Here is a 23396-nt window from a genome sequence, read left to right as displayed (position 1 = left end):
ATTATTATTATTATTATCCTACCCAATTATGTGTTTCTTTTAATCAGAGTATGCCATTTTAATGACTTTACAATATCATTTACATTGTGTTCCTTACATTTTCCCTAATTGTATGTTATATTAATCCTATATTTCCATCCATCCATCTTCATCCGCTTTATCCGAGGCCGGGTCGCGGGGGCAGCAGCCTAAGCAAAGAGGCCCAGACCTCCCTCTCCCCAGCCACCTCCTCCAGCTTTTCCGGGGGAATACCAAGGCGTTCCCAGGCCAGCCGAGAGATATAATCTCTCCAGCGTGTCCTGGGTCTGCCCCGGGGCCTCCTCCTGGTGGGACATGCCTGGAACACCTCACCCAGGAGGCGCCCAGGGGGCATCCTTGTCAGATGCCCGAACCACCTCAGCTGGCTCCTTTCGATGTGGAGCAGCAGCTGCTCTACTCTGAGCCCCTCCCGGATGGCCGACCTTCTCACCCTATCTCTAAGGGAGAGGCCAGCCACCCTTCGGAGGAAGCTCATTTCTGCCGCTTGTATCCGCGATCTCATTCTTTCGGTCACTACCCACAGCTCGTGGCCATAGGTGAGGGTAGGGACGTAGATCGACCGGTAAATTGAGAGCTCCGCTTTTACACTCAGCTCCCTCTTCACCACGACGGACCGGTGCAGCGTCCGCATTACTGCAGCTGCAGCCCCAATCCGACTGTCGATCTCCGGCTCCCTTCTCCCATCACTCGCGAACAAGACCCCGAGATACTTGAACTCCTCCACTTGGGGCAGGAACTCATCCCCGACTCATCCTATATTTCCGTTTTTATATTTCTAATGTTTGCCTTGTTTTCTTCACTGTCTAGTCTGCCTCTGTCTTGCCTGTATGGATGCATTTACACCGAAATGTCCCCAACAAAGGATGTTTTAATTCACCACTATTCCAGTGAAACACGAGTCTCCCATCTTCCTGCTACCAGTCTGGAGTTTTTGTTCACCAAAGCACACACCAACTTCATACTGACGGACAGATCACTGCCCTTTTGCCGCCTTGTCTGACCGTGTTTTGTGGCTGTGGTTCACTTCACCTCACTCTTCCCCATTCTTGTCATTAAATCAGGCTGTTCTGCAACCATGGCAGCCATTCACTCTATGGCTCTATTCATGGTGTATTTTACCCCTTCACCAAAGGCCGTTCTCGTTTCCAACATTATATTTGCAGTGTTCGTCTATCTATCAATATCTGCGGAGTATTTTTTTTAACGAGTATCCCATTTTCTAAAGCACAGCATGTAAAGGGTAGCTCGGTTAGCAGGATGCTAGCATGTAGCGCTTAGTGAGACACGCCTCAGACGAGTTGAGCAAAGACCCCGTCTGTGTACTTTATACGTGAGCAACGGATTTAAATAAAATTAAGGTTTCAAAAGACAAACTTGAAGATAAAAAAATATATATACTCACCGGAGAGCCGCCAGGGTTTGCCGCTGCCATCTTGGCGCTCCTAAATTCAAAACTGCCTCTGCAGTCAGGCAGGGGAGGCGTGGAAATTGTCTTTGAGTTAGTCAAACGTTTTCCTTAGTTCGAGTAGATGATAAAAAAAAATAATAATAAATGGGATTTTAAGTAGGACTAGGCGTTCTGTAATGATCTCTATTTAGGAGAAAAACTTAATCACTCACCTTTAAACAGCTCTCTTTTAGGAGACACACTGCTGGCTAACGGTGTCATGTGATCAAACAGCGTAATTTAATTGGCTGAGAGCCACTCGACTCGATCTGGTGCTGATTGCTCTGGCTTGGGTCATTAAAGTTCATCACTTTTGCAGTTGAATTTTTGCAGGTGAATATTTTTGCAGGGAAATTTGGAGGATAAAAATTCAGTGTCATAAATTCAATGTCTAAAAATACTTGAATTCTGATGATACTATATTTCTTCCATAGTGAAGCACTTTGATCAACTCTGCTGTTTTTAAATGTGCTATACAAATACATTTTGAATTGAATTGAATTAGCTTAGCTCCTAGTCGAGTCACTGATCAATACATCATTATTTGCCCGTCTGAGTGGTGTCAAAAAAATGATGCGGGCTTTATAGATCATCGGGAAACTTTGTGCGGACAACCTTGATCTTATTAGGAGAGATTGCATCCCACTTTGGATGGAGCAGCTCTCATTTCTAGAAATCTGTCTAAATTTATTACATGTCACTATTTGCGGTTCAGTCATTACTGATTTGGAAAAAAACAAACAAAAAAAAAAAAACACAACTGCAGGTTCTGAGGATTATTTGAACATGAAAGCATACTGTGTTGTAGCCTCACAAAGACGACATGAAAACTGCTTTTGTTTATCTGAAGAACAAAATAAAATTACTTTGAGTGGTCTTTAAAGGTATTCTTAGTGTGTTCTAGGAGCTTCAATTCCAGTAAAAGAAACATCATCACCAGATTAATACACACACATCTGAGTGTCACAGCTTGTGCTTCATTTAGTCTCTCCCCCAGCAGAGACTTTGTACTGCACTTTAAAACATGATGTTCCAGCTGACAGAAGGGAATGTGGGGTTTAAGAATAAAGATTATACTTAAAACAGAATTAAAACATATTTGTCTACATACAAATTTGATATAAGGTCAGCAAATACAGGTTATCTATCCTGTTTTTAGGATCTTATTTTAATGCTTACAGAACAAAATTAGTTTTTTTTATAATTAATTATTATTAATTATAAGTAATTTCCTACCTGTTGATCTAATCTGAAACCTAACCTGCTGTAGAGCAGTGTGGTCTGCAGCATAAATTACCATAGTGATTGTAAGAAGTGGACCTCCTCCTTGGTATAGAAAACCTAGTGGGAGTTACCTGGATAAGACAAAATCATGCTTTTATAGTACAGGCCTCTAACAACATCTCCAACATGAACTTTCCTCCACTCCTGAACAAAACCCCAAACTGAGACATTTTTAATTGATTATTATGATTGATTGTGATTATGATTGATGATTTTACTATGATATTTTTTTAATCGACACAAAAAAACAAAACAAAAACACATTGTCCTGCTGCATACCACATAGCAAAATTGGTATGGCCCAGATCTGGCCCACACAGGGTGCTTACACATGGCCCACATACCGCAAAGAATGACGGCGCTTTGGCGGCCCAGATCTGGTTTGCCAGAGGTGGCCCACACATGGGCCAGCACAAGGCCAGTCACACTGGTGGTCCTGCGCTGGCCCATGTGTGGGCCGCAGATAAGTGATGAAACACCTGAACCCTCAAAACCTACAGTGAGTGTATTTGATAACTCTTGGGAGCATTTTGCTGCTATGGGGTATCAATGTAAGACTTCTGAGGAGTTTTTTTTTTTTTTTTTTTGCATTACATCTTTAAGTAGGAGTAACTTTGTGAATCCTCTGGCAAATTTAGTGTTCTCATGTCAGCTTAGAGGGAATGTCCCTTGAGGCATCCTGGGAATGTTAGTGCAGCCGAACACTTGAGATGATGCTAGAGAGTGTTAAAAGAAGCGGGACAGCCTAACCCTGCAACACTGTCTGCCCTACCAGCTGCTGGAGGCTAGGAGAGCAAATGCCTGACTGGGGGATATAAATGAAACCAAGTGAAATACCTGATCTCTTTGGACTCACTGAATATGCTACTCAGTAGTCCAGCAGAAACAGCAGATACTTGAAACTGTTATCTTTTCTGCTATCCCTCCCTGTAATGTGAACACTGGCTATGTTAGAAGACATGTAACTTGTTCCCCTTTGTATTTAAACTGCCCTTCACTAAGACTCTCTACTCTAGAAACCACATATTTAGTCATTTTGAAATTCATACAGAAAATACCTGACTAACACAGGTGAGTTTGAGATGAGACAAACATGAATGAAATTTAAAGAGGCTTAAAAACCTAACTAGTTCAAATGCAAAGTTAAAGTAACTAATTTCAACTATTTCCCCCCTCATTTTCTCAAATGTAAAACCTCGCTGGATAATGTAGGCTTACTTTGCAACTTCAAAAATTGACTATTGATTAAACTTGGAGGCTTGGCGTCAAACACAGGGGCTGGACAGGGTATTTATAGATGTTTGGCTGGAGCGTTTTACAAAGAGACGTTTGGTTGGAAGTTATTTGCAGCAGAGTTCCTGAAATTTCTGGTTTGGATACCCCTGCAGGAGGCGATGATTTATTGAGAGACAGTCAAGTCTAATAGCATTCACACTAAACTTAACCCATACAATTATAGGTTTGATAGGTTGTTAATATTTACAGAGAGTACAAAACTTATATAAAAGCCTCAGCTTTTCTATCCCCCAACTACTGTTCATCAGTCTGCTGAGATGTTTGTAATAGCGATTATTAATCTTACAGCGCAAAGATTAATATGTGTGACCTCATAGTTGTTAGTTCACAAACTTAAGTATATTAAAATATGAAAGTCAACTTGCAGAACAGTATGTTAAATGCTATATAAGTAATTTTACTATAAGTATATATGGCTGATATAAACTTGCATGAATGCAAGAATCAGGGTCAAGGGGCATAAACTAAGTGGCTTTATTAACCGAAACTGAGTACAAAAAAAAAAAAAAAAAAAAAAAAAAAACCCAACAAGGCAACTAAAATGCATCTTCCAGGAAACGTACAGTGAGGAGAGACATAAGCATGAGGGAGGATACACCAAAGGGCAAGTGAGGACTGAGACGATATATACACAAGAGGGAAGAGGCAACAGGTGGGAGGACAGCTGAAACTAATCACATATAATTAGAGAGGGGAAGTAGAACTGAATACAAAGCACACGAGGCAAAACGTCCCTAAAATAAAACAGGAAATGACTAACAGATAGGCAAAACAAAGAGACACCTAAGAACCAAACTCAGAAGCATTATGAAATAATATACTTGAAGATAAAACAGCCCCACCCCTGGAGTGCAAATGGTGGCGACGAAGACCCTCAGTTGGCTTGGATGGAGGCCATCAGCATCGACAGAGAACTTCTCAGGGTCGGTGATGAAAGTAGCTCTCTAAAGGCCAGGTGAGTCTGTGATTTTGGTGATTTGGCAAGTGGCCTTTGGTTGCAAAGGTGACCCTCTGAAGGCAAGCCCAAAGGCTTGCATTGATGAAGGAGAAGAAGCCACTCATTGTGTGGCTGGAAAGGACTCCAGGAGGGGCGAAGAAAGAGCCCATCAGGGAATCTGGCAGGGGGCCGGTGGCACAAGAGGAGACACCGCCCATCAGACTGAACGGGACACTGGCAACAAGGCAGGGAAAACAACCAGCAGATCTCAGAGTAACAAGATAGAGTCTTGGTGATGGTTTGACAGAGGGGCTAGTAGCTCGTCTGGTCCCGTTGCCTTTCTGTTCTTCATCTTCTACCTTCCACACTTCCATGGTCGTGATCATGGGTACTGGGCCGGGGATGGGCTTTGGATTGGCGGGTGTGGGAATTCCTGATTGGAAATGCCAGCAAAATATTTGGACCAACGTTTCAGGAGGGCTGTCGGGTCACTGAGGACCTGGCTGTCTGCTCCCTAACTTGCATAACGTGGCCAATGTCTTGCGTGGATCAGTTGCATGCTTTGGACAGGCGATAAACCATGTTGACCCCTTCTGGCATGTCCAGCTGATCATACACATTCCAGTAATGCCGGTTCTTCGCATCAGCCCTCTTTGCTGCTCTCCAATCAGGTCAGCTTTTAGCATTGATTAGGGCTATTGCCCTGTTGTAAAAGCTGTCCTTGAGTCGGTTTGTCCCGGACCTCAGCAGCCTGAATCTCCTGCCAGATGGCAGCAGCTTAAACACCTGGTGTCCTGGGTGTGTACAGTCCAGTAAGATGCTGCGTGCCCTTTTGAGACAGTGAGTGCTGTACAGATCAGTTAGGGAGGGAAGAGGATGTCCAATGATTTCTTTAGGCCATATTAATGAAACTTCTGAATTGCCTTTTTGTATGCCATGGTGCAGCTGGAGAACCAGACAGATACAGTATGTCAGCACACTTTCAATGGAGCAACGGTAGAAGATGATCAGCAGCTACTCTTCCCTACTGGTGGTGGTCAGAGGGCCCGGTGGCGCCAGTGTCCGGCAGCCTCGCCTCTGTCAGTGCGCCCCAGGGTGGCTGTGGCTACAATGTAGCTGCCATCACCAGTGTGTGAATGTGTGTGTGAATTGGTGGATGACTGGATATGTAAAGCGCTTTGGGGTCCTTAGGGACTAGTAAAGCGCTATATAAATACAGGCCATTTACTCTCCACCACCAGAATCTTTGGTTCCTTCAGTGCTGGCTGGGGCCAGGTTTTCAGAGATCCATTAACAAATACTTGTTACCTGACAGCAGAATAGAAAAAAGACACCATTCTCATCAGTCATAGTGAGATTTGTAAGAGAAATGATGGACAAAATGATGAAAATGAGTAGTTCTTTACACTACAGCCATCTTACAACGTCATCTACTGCTGTTGGCAGAGCACGGAGAGAAGCTGACCTTGCCCAAGTATCCTTTGCCAAGCAGGATGAAAACATCCTGAAGCAACAAGGCGATCAGTTTAAAAAGACAGCAGATCTGGATACGGAGCTACACATACTCAAATCACAGAAAGCAGCAGAAGCAGCTCCAGCCACAATAGCTGAGGCTCAAGCTTGGTAAGTATCCACACATGAAAGTGTGCACCTACAGCAGTCCCAGCTGGACAACATGCAGACAACAGTTAGAAAGCAGTGATTAGTATTGACACCTGTATGGAGGATAGTCAGTAAATGATCAAGTTCACCATCCTCAGTCTGAGGTATTGACACCCAGACCTGTAAGGAGCAGTAATGCTGACACTTCAGGTGGCTGTAGCTCAGGAGGTGGAGCTACAGCCATCCAAACTGGTCTGCATTGGTGCATCATATCTTTATTCTCTTCCCCCTCCTGCCCCCCCCCCCCTCTTTCTTAAATAGATAACTATCATATCTCACAGTACAATAATATTGAATGGGTTGCATTGTTGTATTTTGTCATGTTTCTCAGGTCTTTGTCTGAATTTCTACGAACATTATTGCTAAGGATTGTCTTATTGCATTGGAGTCACACTGGGTTAAATATGTACACTTGGGTTTTAAGGGGTATTTATTATTTTCTTCTTTTTTGGGGTTGTATGGAAGCCCCAAACGCAATTTCATTATTCTTGACAATGACAATAAATAAATAAATACTAAATACTAAATAATACTACTGACTGGAAGGTTGATGGTTCGATCCCTGGCTCTTCCAGTCTGCCCAAGTATCCTTGGGCAAGATACTAATCCCAAGTTGCTCTCCGATGCATCCATCGGAGTGTGAATGTCGTTAGACAGCACTCAGTTTAGAGTCAGTGCTTGTGAGAATGGGTGTGACCAGGTAGAGTAGAAAAGTGCTGTATAAGAATCAGTCCATTTACATCAGACAAAATATCTGATATGAAAAGAATGGTCAGTTCTGGTCTGCTGATGATCAACAAATTATTGAACACGTACTTTTAATTTTAAAAAAGTAAAGATTTTCCAAAGGTGATAGACAGAGATAATCAGCATTTCAGAGAATTTGGGACTCTACTAGAACTTTGTGTTGCTAAAACATCTCCCAGGCCTTTCACATCTTTCACAGAGTCAGTCCAATTCTGGAAAAGCTTCCATACCATCTTCAGGAGAAACGAGTTCAAGAGTTATTCAAGAGATAATTCAGTGTCCTGTCCTCGTTTTTAATTTTGTTGAGCTTAGGAAGTCAAAATTTGTAATGACTCAAGTTTTTCCTGTGTCAGGCAGTGTTGGTCAAGTTACTTGAAAAAACTAATTAGTAACTATTTACTAAATACTTCTTCAAAAAGGTAATTCCATTATTTTACTGATTACTTATTTTAAAAAGTAAGTAGCTCATCCATCATATAAAATTGAATCAAATGAAAAAGTCTCTTTTTAAAACTTGTTTTATTCGGTTTAATCTTTTAACTTTATGCACATTGCATCAAGAAAAAAAAAAAATTCAACAGTCTTTGATTTTCAGAAATGTGTTTAACATTTAAACCTATTTTTTTGCATATTCCAGCATATAAAATCAAATAATTTTTGTGTTTGCACTCACTCTTTCAAATAGATGCAAGTAAAACACAACAGAAATAAATAAAATCAAAGACTCAGTGGCACTGAGTCCTGTTATTCATAAATCTATTCTCACCTGTTTAGCAGGAGTGGGGCGGGTGGAGGTTTGCCCACAGCAGTCATGTCAGTGGATCCGGGGGTTTCTCTGTGAATTTCACGTTCAGATGTTTGGGGGGGGGGGGGGGGGGGGGGGGTTCCTTCCCATACGGCAGACGCTAATGTTTTTGTCACTTTTTACCAGTGTTGGGTAAGTTACTTTTAAAAAGTAATTAATTACTAATTACTTAACTCAATATTGTATTTAAAATACTTATCTAATTACTGTGTCTGAAAAGTAACTTAATTACTCAAGTAATTTAACTAAATACTTTTTAAAATCCCTATAAACCTTGAGTGGACAAACAATAGAAATTAAACTCTTTAAATAATAAATACATTTTTTAAAAGCCGGAGACTCTACAGTATGCAGCGGTAGCATCTCTTCCACAATGTAGCCTGCAATCATTTTTTAAGCTCACCTTCAGACGCTTTCTGTGCTGCTGAAGTAAAATCAGGTTTTGGAGGAGTTGCCGCGCTGTTATCCATGGATGATAAGATAAGATAACCTTTATTAGTCCCACACGTGGGAAATGAACAAGGATCGCTCAGAAGTGTTCGTCTATGCTCTCGTGTCAGGCGCTTCAGTAGATTACTCCTGCTATTAACAGCAGCCGATAGTTTTTTCTCCCCAGCACCTAGCTTACATATTACTGTAATGTTCGTGTCTGCTTGTTTCAGAAAAGTGAAGAGACGGGAATATTTCCATTTCATAAAACAGCCACTCGCTTCAGCCGAGTCCGACGACTGTGCAGCAAACTGGCACGAAAGACGCGCAGCTGCACTACAGCGATGTTAAAGCGGCAGAGTTTACTTCTACCTTTAGAAGATAAATTATTGAAATTAAATAATGATATTCAGCGAGTTTAATTTTACAATGTAACGCAAGTACATTGTAAGTAACTGTAATTAAAATACCTAAATGAACAGTAATCAGTTACTCTACTTTTTCAGTGGAAAAGTTATTTAATTACAGTAATGCGTTACTTAGTAACGTGTTACACCCAACACTGCTTTTTACAGAATCAAACTTGAAGTAAAGTGAGTGCTTCCACCCTCTAAGCGTTGCATGGTCATACTCTCTCCCGCACTCCATATTATCCATTATTGATCTGCACACGTCTGTTATAACAAACGTCGCATGTGCTTATGTCATTGTCACTCATGAGACACTCTCACAGACAAAATCTCAGTTTAGGAATGCAGTAAGGCAGTGTGCTTACGGCAAAGTAACATCTAATTACTTTTTTGCAATAGTAATTCCTTACATTACTCGTTACTCGAAAAAAGTAATCGCATTACTTGTAACACATTACTGCTGATCTCTGGTCATAGGCAGCAACACCGTCAGCCCTAAAATGGAGAGATCAGTAAAATGGAGATATCATTTCTTGAATCTGTTAAAAGGACAGAGATTTTAAGTGTTGAAGGAGCTGGCCCAAACAGCCCCACAAACAAGAACAAAGTGGACCCAGTTAAACTGTATATAGGAGTGGAATCATTACTTCTTCAAATGAGATCTAATTTGGGACCTTGAGACAGAATACTTCAGCTTCTTTGTTGTAAATAAGTCTTTGACCAAGGGAAGCATTTTTTCTGAAGTTAACAGTTTGTTTGACCCCTTAGGTTTTATGATGCCAGTCACAGTGGGAAGAAACTCTCTACTGAACAGTATGACTGGGGCAAACTAATACCATCATTGAGACACGAACACTGGAAACTCTGGAGAAACTGGAGAATACTTAGAAAAGCTCCTGATTCCAAAACCATATGCTCCGGTTTCTTTGTCTACACAGGCACACCACAGAGAGTTATGAGTTTTTTTCAAATGCATCAATCATAGGCCGTGCTGCTGTTTGAACACTGCAACAGGAGAGAGCCATGTGGGATTAGTTACGGCAAAGACAAAAGTTTCTTCACACCCATCTCATACTGTGCCCTGCCTTCATCTTTGTGTAGGGGTCTTGGCAACTGAGATAGCAGACTTGATGAAATGGATATTGACATTCATTCTGTGGTGTACCATAAAGACATAAAATAGTACTGGGTTACAAATACAATACGTCATGGAGGCATGTGCCTTGATATAAACTGAATGTGTCAAACAGGATAACATATTTGAGAAAGTCTTCTCAACCAGACATTAGCAATGAAGAAAAACCAGTAGACCATGGAACTTGAACCAGCAACTGCTGCAACTCTCTAAAGCACCAAGTGGTTTACTGGACCATCATTTTTATCCAAATGTCAGACTGCACTGACTGCCATGTCTGCTCTCAGACTGATGTCTGCTGGTACATCATGATATGGATCCAGAGGTTCTTCCTGAAGCAACAACCTTTAGCACAATTGTTATAGAGTTCAGAGATTGCATAGGTTTTCCACTTGGAGATCTTTTAGTCATACAGTCTCCACAAATATCAGGAAGGCAAGAAGTGTTGCAAAAACACATGGTGGCAACACAGTAAATGAACATGCACAGACAGTAAAACTAATCATTAAAACTACACAAGATACAAAGGAGTTTTAGTAGCTTGCCAAGGTAGATCAAATTCCAAAACACTTTGTAAGTTGACATGCCTCATAAGGAGATTGTTTGAACAACTCCGGGGTGACAAATGAGTTTAGAGCAGGGGTCGGCAACCTTTCTGATGATGTGTGCCATCTAAAATTTCTAAAAGTCAATGTGCAATATGATTGCATTAGCAATAAATCTAATAACGCTCTATATGAACAGTTACTCACTATATAGAACAACTTTACAGAATTATATTTGTTCGCAGATGTTGGCAGCTATCAGCAAATAGTTATCAGCTATTTAGAAACAAAAAAAGACTTTTTATCCATAACAGCAAATGAACTGTACAACAGAAAATACAAATGCTATTTATGGTCTCCTCCCAACAATGATAAGAAAAATAAACTGGGCCAACATGGCATGTTTGTTAATACAGAGACACACATGTTAATGTGATCTCTGGTCTCCCACTCAGAGACACAGGTCTCCGAGTGTCCAGCATTCAGAGGCTACCTGAGGACTCATGTGAGAGAAAATCTGCTCACACAGATATTAGAGCCAAACACTGTCAATAAGGCCTCTGCAATGTTCTGAAGACAGTTAAACGTGTCAGGTAGTGATGTCCAGCAGGTGAACAATGCAGCTCCATGAACATGCACAGCTGTGGATTCCAGCTGTGTTTGTAGTTCTGCAAACTTTGACCCCACAGTGTCTGGGTTCCGGGGTCTGTTCATTCATGTTCAGTATATTTTTCACTTGTTCTCACTTCCTGTTTTTCCTGCGTCAGCTCATCTCATGGGTCGTTAGCCAGATTATGTTCAGCTGCGTACTCATCGGTCTCGCATTATCATCCTCAGTCTGTGTATTTAAGTCTTCCGTTTCTGTCATGGCTGGGAAGGCGAGCCGTGTGGTGTGGAGGAAGGAGGACCGAAGATGCAAGCAGTGGATGAAAATGCTAGTGAAGTTTATTTACAAGGTGTAGTAGCAAACAAGCAGTGGGGCATGACAAATAACTGAAGACACCTAAACTGGGAGAACTAAAATAACAGACCTGGGAGCATACGACAAAGGGATGAGCGGCAGACAAAGAGCAGGACACCGAAGAACACAGTGTAACGCAGACAAACCGGCAACAGGCAGGAGAACACACAGGGCTTAAATACACACACCGGTAATCAGGGGATGAGAGACAGGAGGGCAACACAGCTGGGAGAAATCAGAGCTGACGGGACAGGGGAAACGTAAAGTGAACACACTCACATCAGACAGAGACCTTCACAATAAAACAGGAAACTCACAGACACAGAACCAGACAAGACACAGAACTAAACAGACAGATTCACAAGCAGACAGTGTGACACCATAGACAGACGGAGGGAACACAGAGAAGTGGGAGCAGGCAGGCAAAGAACAGAAATCTAACAAATGGAAAATCACAATAGAATACATACTCGGAATGAACAAAAGCATAAGGAAACACAAAACACTGAGTCGGCAGGCTCAGGACCATGACAGTCGTGTCATTGATGTTATGTTGTCGTTCCCGCCTGTGTTCAGTTCAGCCAGCCATTCAGTCTTTCAGTCAGTCAATCCTTTTGTTCCTGCTCTGTCTATCCATTCGTTCCAATAAATCATCATCACCCTGCACCGTGAGTCCTGCGTTTGGGTAATCTCTTCCTCACCTCCACACAACCCCTGACAGAATGACACGACCCGTGCCGCGAAGACACGCATACGACCCAGCGGACTCTGACCTTTTTGAGCGGCAGGAGGCAGCGCTCTCCCTATGGGCGGAGAAGCTCCGGTGGAAAGAGTAGCTCTTCTCAGAGAGGGAGCACATTTTTGAGGGGTCTCGTCTGGCTCTGGGTGGGCCTCAGAGATGTTGTGGTCCTCCACCTGCTGCCTCACCTGCTTCGGAGCATTCGCCGCGGAGAGTGGGCGTCACTGGCCAAGCTTCGGCCGCTCGCTCTCTCGCTCGCCCTCCAGCCAGCCGCTTCACTCACCAGCCTCCCGACTTCGCCCTGGCACAGCGGCTCTGCCTCCCACCTCAGCTCAACGGAGGCTCCTGCGCTCAGCGGCTCAGCTGTTTCCACGACGACGAAGTAAGGCTTGCGCCACCGTCGCTCTTCCTGCTTGGAGCAGCAGCATCCGATGGTGAGCGAAACTGACTTTTTTCTTTCTCCACACTGCAAGTCAGAGACTGTTCACCATTCTCCTAAACCAAAGACTGTTTACTGTGATTATATTCTAGACTACCCTAGTAATACTCACCATCCTGCCTCCGAAGAGACTGTTCCACCATCACAGGCCACTGCTAAAGACACTATCACCGCTAAACCTGATAATTTCTCCCATTCACTCATTATTTCCTCACCCATTACTCAGCCATTTCCTGCTAGCAGGGCGGCTCAGATTCGGCCTTCCCCTTCACCTGTTTCACCTTCTCAGGTGAAGGCAGCTAAGGCTCAGCCTGTCCCTGTAGCACCCCCTCCCGTGCCAGCTCCCAGGACGAGGGCAGCTGTGACCCAGTCTACCCCCACACCTGTTCCTGTTCCTCGGGTGGGGCTGACTGGTGTCCAGCCACCTCCCGTGCCTGTCACAGCACCCAGGGTGGGGGCAACCAGAATCCAACCCGACCCCCCTAGACGCTCAGCTGAGGTTCTCCAACCATTGTCCTCATGCTCTGGAGGCTCGGAAGAGCTAGCCTGTTCACCTGTCAGTCTACCACCTTATCCACCTCTTGATCTAGCTTTCCACGGCCTAGCATTATCTCTGGTTAGGCTAGTCAACCTATTTCCAGCTCAAGCACCAGGTTTGCTAGCAAAGGCTGCCACTTTGTCTCCTTCACTAACCCAGTCCTCTGCTCAGCCATTAGCCTCCCCAGTCCAGTCAGTCCAGTCGCCTGTTCTCCAGCTTCAAGCCCAACAATCATGTTTTACAGTCCGGTGGTCTCAGCCTCAGATACTCAACTAATCAAAGTGATGTCATGACAAAAATGAATGAACAAAAATGCTTCATTTCTGTCAAACAAAGCTGTATGAAACGTTCCTCGTCGTTAGTATCATGGTTGCTGGGCAACCTGAGCAGTGCAACAAAGGCCAGACCGTCCCATTTCACAAGCCTCTCACTTCCACACTTCTCGTACTTCGCGAACTGCGCATACTCTGAAGCGTGCGGTCGCTGGATTGGGACAAAACCACAGACATACTCACTTGCCTATACATACAAGCATGGTGAACACAGCAGCACAGCGCAGCAAACATACATTATATATTATATGAGTCCGTAACTGCTCATGGACCTTGGGTCGCCCAGACCCAGGTCCCTGGCAGCTGTTGTATGTTTTTTCAATGTAATACAGGTCAAAGATAGTTTAACAAAGTGCTGTTTTCAGTTTGATTTTAATTTAACATACCATCCCAACTTTTTCTGATGTGGGGTTGTACAAGTTGCTGGAAACAAAAGGACTTCATTAAGTCTTCTAAAACATTATTTTTTATATGTCTGTATATTTATTGGTGACTTTGTAAATGAAATCATTTTTGTGTTGGATCACTCATAGTTCCCCAGTCATCCGGTGTAAAGACTGCTTAAGAGGTCAAGTACAAATAAAGTGGAAATCGCAGAGGTCACCAACGTAGAAGTTTATCTTTAAATAGAAGGTGCAGCAGGATATCCCCATTATGAACACAAGCACTGAGGAAATCCACAGTTTGTGCATTGTTTTTGTAACACCAAGGATTTTATGGTCTGTCAGTGCGTCACATTCAATTCTTCATGCATTCTTTTCTTGTGCCAAGTTATCTTCTGATACATTTATGATAAATATATGGCATTTTGTGACTTAGAAAGGCGGGAGCCGCACTTCTGCTTCAGGACAATAGGATTATTATTTTAAATGCTTGGGTAATGGAGTCGATGGTAGGTGTTGGTTTCCTCTTAGGCTGCATCCTTCTCTGCTAGTGCTGGTTCATATCTGTGCAATAAGTGGAATTACAGTACCATTCTATTTATTTATGTACTTTGATTCTAACTGTAAAATCTAATTAGTTCACAGAACTCAAAAAAACTATGCAAACTCGTTGCCTCAAAAAAAATATTTTTAGTAAAGTTTAATTAAGATGACTAAGTTAAGGCAACTTATTCACTGTGAGTACAGAGTAAAAACCTATTTAGTTTCCAGAACTAAAAAAAAACTATGCAAACTCGTTGCCTAAAAAAAAGTAAAGTAAAAAAGTAAAGTAAAGCTTACTTGCAGTTTTTCTCAAATGCTAAAACACAAAAGCCAATACTCTAAACCAAATGACCAGTTGTCTAAACACATTTACTAAATCTAGCCATCATTTACCAATATCATAAACACATGTCACATGAAGACACAGTTCACAGAAAACAATCCTCCGTTGTCATAAATCTAAACACATCTTTCCTTGCTAAAACAGAAGTTGCAAAAGAACTCTGCTCATATTCTCAAATGAAAGCTCATGTGATGCAACAAGCTTCTTCTTCTTCTTTGTGTTTAACGGCGGTTGGCAACCACCGTTAAACACAAAGAGCATTACCGCCTCCTACTGTTCCGGAGTATGGGTCAGACAGTGAGGATGCAACATGCTTGCCACAGTCAGCACAATTTGAACACAATGAACACACCTGGTGTCACTCATTACACACAACGACTCAAAATTGAAGACACCTGTTGCTAATGCTGTGACCACATGTATAAAAGCAAGTTCAGAGTGCACAGTATGCTGAAGATGCCTGAACACAATGGATGAAGGCAGAGTCAGGGGAAGAGGAATTCGATGCAGAGGAGGGAGAAGAGCTGGCCCTGGAAGAAGAGGAGCAGGCCAACGAGGAAGAGGAGTTCAAATGAGAGGAGGAAGAGGAGCAGGCCAACGAGGAAGAGGAGTTCAAATGAGAGGAGGAAGAGGAGAAGGCCAACGAGGAAGAGGAGGAGGCCAACATGGGAGAGGAGGAGGCCAACATGGGAGAGGAGGAGGTCCAGGAGGGAGAGCAAGACAACCTCGCACCATCATTATGGACGAGATGCAAGCAACAGTCATTGACAGTGTCATCGTTCATAGCATGATAAAGGCTGAAGCAGGACTAAGAGTCCGTCCAAACCTGAGTAGGTTCACCACTGCCACCATTATCAGGGCATTCAGACAACACAACAGGTACTCGATTGCTTTCTTTGTCACAATACAGTTTTACAAACCTGTGAAAGTAGTCTATTGGTTTCACATCAGTTGTGACTGTATTGTAACACATGGCAATTGACAACACATGTTTCTTTCTTTAGAGTTGAAAGAATGACACATAGAGGTGGGAGGGTTGCCATATTTAAAGAAACCCTCATTGTGGATATGGTTCGTGGGAACAACCTCATCAGACTCCGGGAGATCAGAGACAAAGTCATTGCCGATAATGTCAACTTTGAGAGCATTGTTGATGTCAGCTTGGCCACAATAGACCGAGTTCTCCGGCGCCAAAAGACGCGGATGAAACAGGTCTATAGGGTTCCCTTTGAGCGCAACTCTGCGCGACACAAAGACCTACGTTACGAGTATGTGCAAGTATACATGTTCACAGTACAGTTAGTGGACATACTGTGTTTCTCAGTGGCCTACATTACTTCTGGACAATCCTGTGCTACCTGATTGACTGTTGTTCTGAACACCTGTGCACTTTCACATTTTCACAGAGGATATTACAGTTGGACGCGATGGCCAGACCTCATGAGTACCTCTTCCTGGATGAGGCTGGCTTCAACCTGCAGAAACGAAGGCAAAGAGGCCATAACGTCATTGGCCAAAGAGCCATCACTGAGGTCCCTGGCCAACGGGGGGGGGGGGGGGGGGGGGGGGTAATATTACCCTTTGTGCGGGCATGGGTTCGGAGGGGCTTGTCCACCGGCATGCTGTCCTTGGGTCTTACAACACCCAACGTCTCCTCACCTTCCTAGAGGAGCTAAAAGACATCCTCCTGGACCGCCAACAACACCATCCTGGGCCCGCACATCACATTTATGTGATCATTTAGGACAATTTCTCCTTTTTGAGCAGTTTTCCACTTTTCATCTTCCTGATTTATCCGATATTTCCGAGTTCATACAGTGGGGCAAAAAAGTATTTAGTCAGCCACCGATTGTGCAAGTTCCCCCACCTAAAATGATGACAGAGGTCAGTAATTTGCACCAGAGGTACACTTCAACTGTGAGAGACAGAATGTGAAAAAAAAATCCATGAATTCACATGGTAGGATTTGTAAAGAATTTATTGGTAAATCAGGGTGGAAAATAAGTATTTGGTCAATAACAAAAATACAACTCAATACTTTGTAACATAACCTTTGTTGGCAATAACAGAGGTCAAACGTTTACTATAGGTCTTTACCAGGTTTGCACACACAGTAGCTGGTATTTTGGCCCATTCCTCCATGCAGATCTTCTCGAGAGCAGTGATGTTTTGGGGCTGTCGGCGAGCAACACGGACTTTCAACTCCCGCCACAGATTTTCTATGGGGTTGAGGTCTGGAGACTGGCTAGGCCACTCCAGGACTTTCAAATGCTTCTTACGGAGCCACTCCTTTGTTGCCCGGGCGGTGTGTTTTGGATCATTGTCATGTTGGAAGACCCAGCCTCGTTTCATCTTCAAAGTTCTCACTGATGGAAGGAGGTTTTGGCTCAAAATCTCACGATACATGGCCCCATTCATTCTGTCCTTAACACGGATCAGTCGTCCTGTCCCCTTGGCAGAAAAACAGCCCCATAGCATGATGTTTCCACCCCCATGCTTCACAGTAGGTATGGTGTTCTTGGGATGCAACTCAGTATTCTTCTTCCTCCAAACACGACGAGTTGAGTTTATACCAAAAAGTTCTACTTTGGTTTCATCTGACCACATGACATTCTCCCAATCCTCTGCTGTATCATCCATGTGCTCTCTGGCAAACTTCAGACGGGCCTGGACATGCACTGGCTTCAGCAGCGGAACACGTCTGGCACTGCGGGATTTGATTCCCTGCCGTTGTAGTGTGTTACTGATGGTGACCTTTGTTACTTTGGTCCCAGCTCTCTGCAGGTCAATCTCCCAGGTCCCCCCGTGTGGTTCTGGGATCTTTGCCTACCGTTCTCATGATCATTTTGACCCCATGGGATGAGATCTTGCGTGGAGCCCCAGATCGAGGGAGATTATCAGTGGTCTTGTATGTCTTCCATTTTCTGATGATTGCTCCCACAGTTGATTTTTTCACACCAAGCTGCTTGCCTATTGTAGATTCACTCTTCCCAGTCTGGTGCAGGTCTACAATACTTTTCCTGGTGTCCTTTGAAAGCTCTTTGGTCTTGGCCATGGCGGAGTTTGGAGTCTGACTGTTTGAGGCTGTGGACAGGTGTCTTTTAAACAGATGATGAGTTCAAACAGGTGCCATTCATACAGGTAATGAGTGGGGGACAGAAAAGCGTCTTACAGAAGACGTTACAGGTCTGTGAGAGCCAGAGATTTTCCTTGTTTGAGGTGACCAAATACTTATTTTCCACCCTGATTTACGAATAAATTCTTTACAAATCCTACCATGTGAATTCATGGATTTTTTTTTTCACATTCTGTCTCTCACAGTTGAAGTGTACCTCTGGTGCAAATTACTGACCTCTGTCATCATTTTAAGTGGGGGAACTTGCACAATCGGTGGCTGACTAAATACTTTTTTGCCCCACTGTATGTAAATCAAAGCCTGCCACATGTCATCTTCACCCCATGCCCACGGGGCTTGTGATATCCTGCCTCTCTTCTTTACTCCCACTCATCTGTGCTATCATTCACTCTTCTCTCACCACCGGTATCATTCCCTCCTTATTGAAAACTGCTCTAGTCACTCCTATATGGAAAAACCTTCTTTAGATCCTAACAACTTTAACAACCTCCGTCTGATTTCCAATCTACCCTTCATTTCTTAGATACTCGAAAAAGTGGTTGCAGCTCAACCTCATTTACACCTGGTTAATAATAATATTTACGAGAGATTTCAATCTGGTTTTCGCTCATGTCACAGTACCGAAACTGCTCTACTTAAAGTCACTAACGATCTTCTAATCGGAGCTGACTCTGGTCTTCTCACCATTCTCGTCCTTTTAGATCTGAGCTCAGCCTTCGACACCATCTCACACTCTGTACTTCTAAGCAGACTTTCCTCTCTCGGCGTCTCTGACACACCCCTCGCCTGGTTTCAATCATATCTCCTCGACCGTTCCCAGTTTATTCAACTAAGATCATTCCGCTCTCGTCTATTCCCCGTCAACTCTGGTGTACCCCAAGGCTCAGTTTTAGGCCCTCTCCTCTTCATAATATACATCCTCCCTCTAGGTACCATTTTCTGCAAATGTGATCTTCACTTTCACTGTTTTGCTGATGACACCCAGTTACATCTCTCTTGCAGACCTGATTCCTCCCACCTTCCTCCCTTACAGAATGTCTATCTGAATTAAAATCTTGGTTTACCTCTAATTTTCTAAAGCTCAATGAGGATAAAACTGAGATCAGAACTCTGCTGCCCACACTATCACCAGAACCCCTCCTACCAGCTGCTCTGCTCCCAGGCTGTGTAGCTCTCTGCCCCCAGAAATAAGAAACATTGGTTCTCTCCCCCAGTTTAAATCCCAACTCAGAACTCATCTGTTCAAATCTGCATATTCACTGTGAATCCACTGTTTGTTAATTTTATCTTGTGCTTTTGTTTTATTGTTCTTATTCTGCCATTGTTTTACTAAGTGTTTTATCCTATTGGAGTGTCCTTGGGTGGCTTGAAAGGTGCTCATAAATACAATTTATTATTATTATTATTTTATTTATTTATTTTTTTGCATTTAAAATTTTTAAATGGCAGCACATAATAACACTTGTAGTTCTCAGGGGTCAAAAATGTCCTCACTTCATTTGAGTGTTTTTTTTTAAAGTATAAAGAGCAGGTCATCTGCTAATTGGATGGTTGTTGGTTCAGTCTCTGTGTGCTCTAGTCTGGAGTTCTTACCAAGGTGTCCTTGGGCAAGTTACTGAACCCCAACTTGGTCTCTGATGCATCCATTGGCATGTGAACGTTAAAAAGTGTAATACAAGCAGAATACACTGTGTGTAATGCTTTCAGTAGAAAAGCAACTGAAGGGACCTGGCATATGTGCTTGGACCGTGGTAGATTGTCTTTCTCTGTGATGCCCGAGAGAGTCAGGCATCGTCTGTCACTGGGAAGGATAGAGGACCAGATCAATGTTTCCTCACATTACTGCAAATATTCCTCTGTCTCAGCTGATTCCTCTTTCCTGCTTGATTCTTTGTCTTCATCATTGAAATAGAAGATGTGCAGTCCTCTGACACATCTGCTATTTCAGTTTCACATTCTGAAAATTCAAGAAACTTCAAGAAGCCCAGTCACTTTCTTTCCAAGCTCCTCAGACTACCATGTCCTGGATGTCTGAGAACCTACTTGAACATAGTTCAGATTCTTCATCACTTTCCTTCACTTCATTGCCTTCTTCCACTTCTGCAGGTGGGTGATGTGCTTTTTCAGAGAAAGAGTAGCATGTGATCTCAATATTTGCAATATTTTCTTTCTCTTCTAACCCTGAATCTGTCAAGGTCTGCAGAGGGCAAACTGTGTGTGGGAGTGTGAGGATCCAGGTGCAGACACAGACGAGGGGACAGTATTGAACTTGAAAGTCTGCCATTTGGGCTGATTAATGTGGAAAACAACAGAAAGCACCGAGGCAAGACAAAACTAGAAGCTGAACTGGGAAAACTGAGAACTGACACTTAACTCAGACAGCAGGGAAGGCTAAGACAAGGTGACAATGATGCATATGACTTAGACAACTATGAAAAGGACTCTGTGCTGGAACAAGAAAGAACTATGAAACATATACACGTAAGCAACATGAAAATGACCATCACAGAGTCCTGAAACCTGACATAACATGGGGGAAGTTAAACAGTCGACGCAACGCCGAACAAAGGAAGACTGAGGACTTAAATACACACATGAGGTGATATGGGCAAGTGGAGACACATGAGGACACAGCTGACTAGAATGAAACATAATAACAACACGGGAGAGTAACACTAACTACAATGATCAAAGAACACCATACTCTTTCAAAATAAAACAGGAAACACAGAGACATAGACATGACACGAACCTGACAACAAGAGCCACACAGACATGAAACATGACAGGTAGATGAACGGACCAGGGAGAGATGACAAAAGGGACTGTTACGACTGTTGTCATAATTATAATATGTAAATTTGAGTGTGCAGGTGCTCCTGCATGATTGGTGCATCCAGGGTGGATGGATCGTACCGATTGGCTAACGACCGGGAGGCAGCGCATAAGAAGACACCGCCAGCCGGCAGACCGTGTGTTTCACTATGTTGGTTTAGGAGCATGTAAGGGTGGACCGCCTTTTTGTTTGATTCGTTTTCTCCTGTTTTTGTTAGGCAGGGAGGAAAGTAATTGTCGTTTGGTTTAGTTCTTTGGACTAGGTAAGTTGTATTTACTCCTCAGATAGACTACTTTTGGTTTGTTGTTTTGGCCTTGGGTTCACCCTGAAGTTATAATTTGCTCCCTTCCTTTGTTTAAATTCACTCATTGTAAATAAATCACTGTCACAAAGTATTCATTGTGTGACGTGCTGCTTGGGGTTGGACGGGGATGCATCACCCTTTATGTTGTGGTCTGGCCGCGCCTAGACGGGCCATAACAGGGACTAAGAAACAAAGGACTAAACTAAACTGCTGATCGTTGATACTTCTTCCTCATTATACTAGAGGACAATATATGCATTGTTCTGCTGGTCATTCCTTTGCACAGCATGGTAAAAAAAAGTATGCTCACAAGCCTCCAATGCAATGGAGGCTTGCTTGACCCCACACATCGGTAGTGATGGGAATAACAGCGTTACAAGTAACGGCATTACTAACAGTGTTACTTTTTTCATTAACGAGTAATCTAATTACTATTAGATTACTAATTACTATTTCTATTGTTACAACGCTGTTACCGTTACTAACAAGAACATGCGGTGCGGTCGCGTTAATATTTTTCAACAAACAGACGGTTGAAGCTGTCTTCAGCTTTCTGCATCTTATATCAGTTGCATGGAAGTAGCTGTAGGTAATCTGGGCGCTACAGCTTTAAGCAGCTGCACGCTCCCGCGGGCGGCAATCACTTTCTGCGCGACGATCACTTTTTGGCACAACACCTGTAGCTAGGGGGGCAAAACAATTGCATGAGTGCTGCTGTTTGACTGAGGAAGAATAAAGTAGTCGTGGTAAGCCGATCACATGGCCACTTCAAGATGACAAAGCAACAAGGTGATACCCATATGGAAAAGATATAAAAAATATATAAAACTTATAAAGTTTGTGTCTGTCTTGTGTGAAACTTGTATGACAAGCATAAAGAGTGAAAACAGATATTGTAACTTGTATGTTTTGGAAACTTCCTAAAATAATATATGAAAATGGCCACTTTCATGAGTAAATCATAGAAGCCTTATTTGATTCATTATATGAAGTAGGCCACATCTGATGCAAGTCTTTTATAAGTTTTTTTCTATTTCTTTTCCATATACGTATATACCAGTTTTTAAATTGTGTTGATAGGCCACGTAAAACCAGAGTCATGATAAACAATATACGCAGCGTTTTTTCCTCAATAGTTTCGTCACGTTGACTGTCTAAGAACTGTGCTAGCAAGCACTCTCTGCTTATGACCAAAAAATAATTAAAAAAAACAAAAACTGCCCTTTTGTGTTGGTGGAAAAATGCACCATGTCGACCAATCAAAAATGATATGGCAACATGACATTTGGTTGTTTAGGAAGAGGGAGAAGTTTTAGGAATGACGGCGAGAGAGAGAGAGGAAGAAGAAAAACAGAAAAAGAGAGAGGGCGGGTTTTGAAATGTGAGAGATTTGTGACATTTAACATGTTTGGAGTGTGTAATTAATGTGTTGTCTTGTGTAGTTAGTGTGTTGTGTTGTGGATAGTTTTGTGTTGTGTGTCAGAACAATGAGGCGACTGCTGTCTCCAGGTAGAAACAGGAGTGATACACCTGCTGCTGTCAGACCTGCAGGTATCAGGCTATGATGTGCTCCTTTATAGTGGACAGAAATATTTGGAGTGGCACAAATAATTTGTGTGGAATCGTATTAAATGCAGAACAGCTGATGGTTATAAATGGTTGATGGTTGTAAATAGTTTGAAATGGTTATAAAAAAAAGGGGGGGGGGGGGTAAAAGGTAAATGGCTGCAAATAACTTTGTTGTTGTTATTTGCTTGTTTGTTGTTGCATATGATTTTCAAATTGCCAATTTATATTTTCATTTAAAGTTATGAAATATGATTCATTAAACATGTTTGTGGTTCTTACAGTAAAAATTAGGGGTGCAACGATACACAAAATTCACGGTTCGGTTCGATACTTTGGTGTCACGGTTCGATATTTTTTCGATACAAAAAATGTTCATGCATTTTTAATTTGTCATTTATTAAAATTATAAATATATATTTTAACTCAAAAGTACAGTTTTTAAATTTAACCCTAACCCTTGTGCGTGTTTTTTATTTTGACAGCGAATGCGCACCTGCGGACCACTTATGTGCAGCCCTGGTTATTTAGCTCGTCATA

This window comes from Astatotilapia calliptera, chromosome 13 (assembly GCF_964374335.1).
Source record: "Astatotilapia calliptera chromosome 13, fAstCal68.1, whole genome shotgun sequence".
NCBI classification, from domain to species: domain Eukaryota; kingdom Metazoa; phylum Chordata; class Actinopteri; order Cichliformes; family Cichlidae; genus Astatotilapia; species Astatotilapia calliptera.
Note: the sequence above shows the minus strand (reverse complement) of the source record.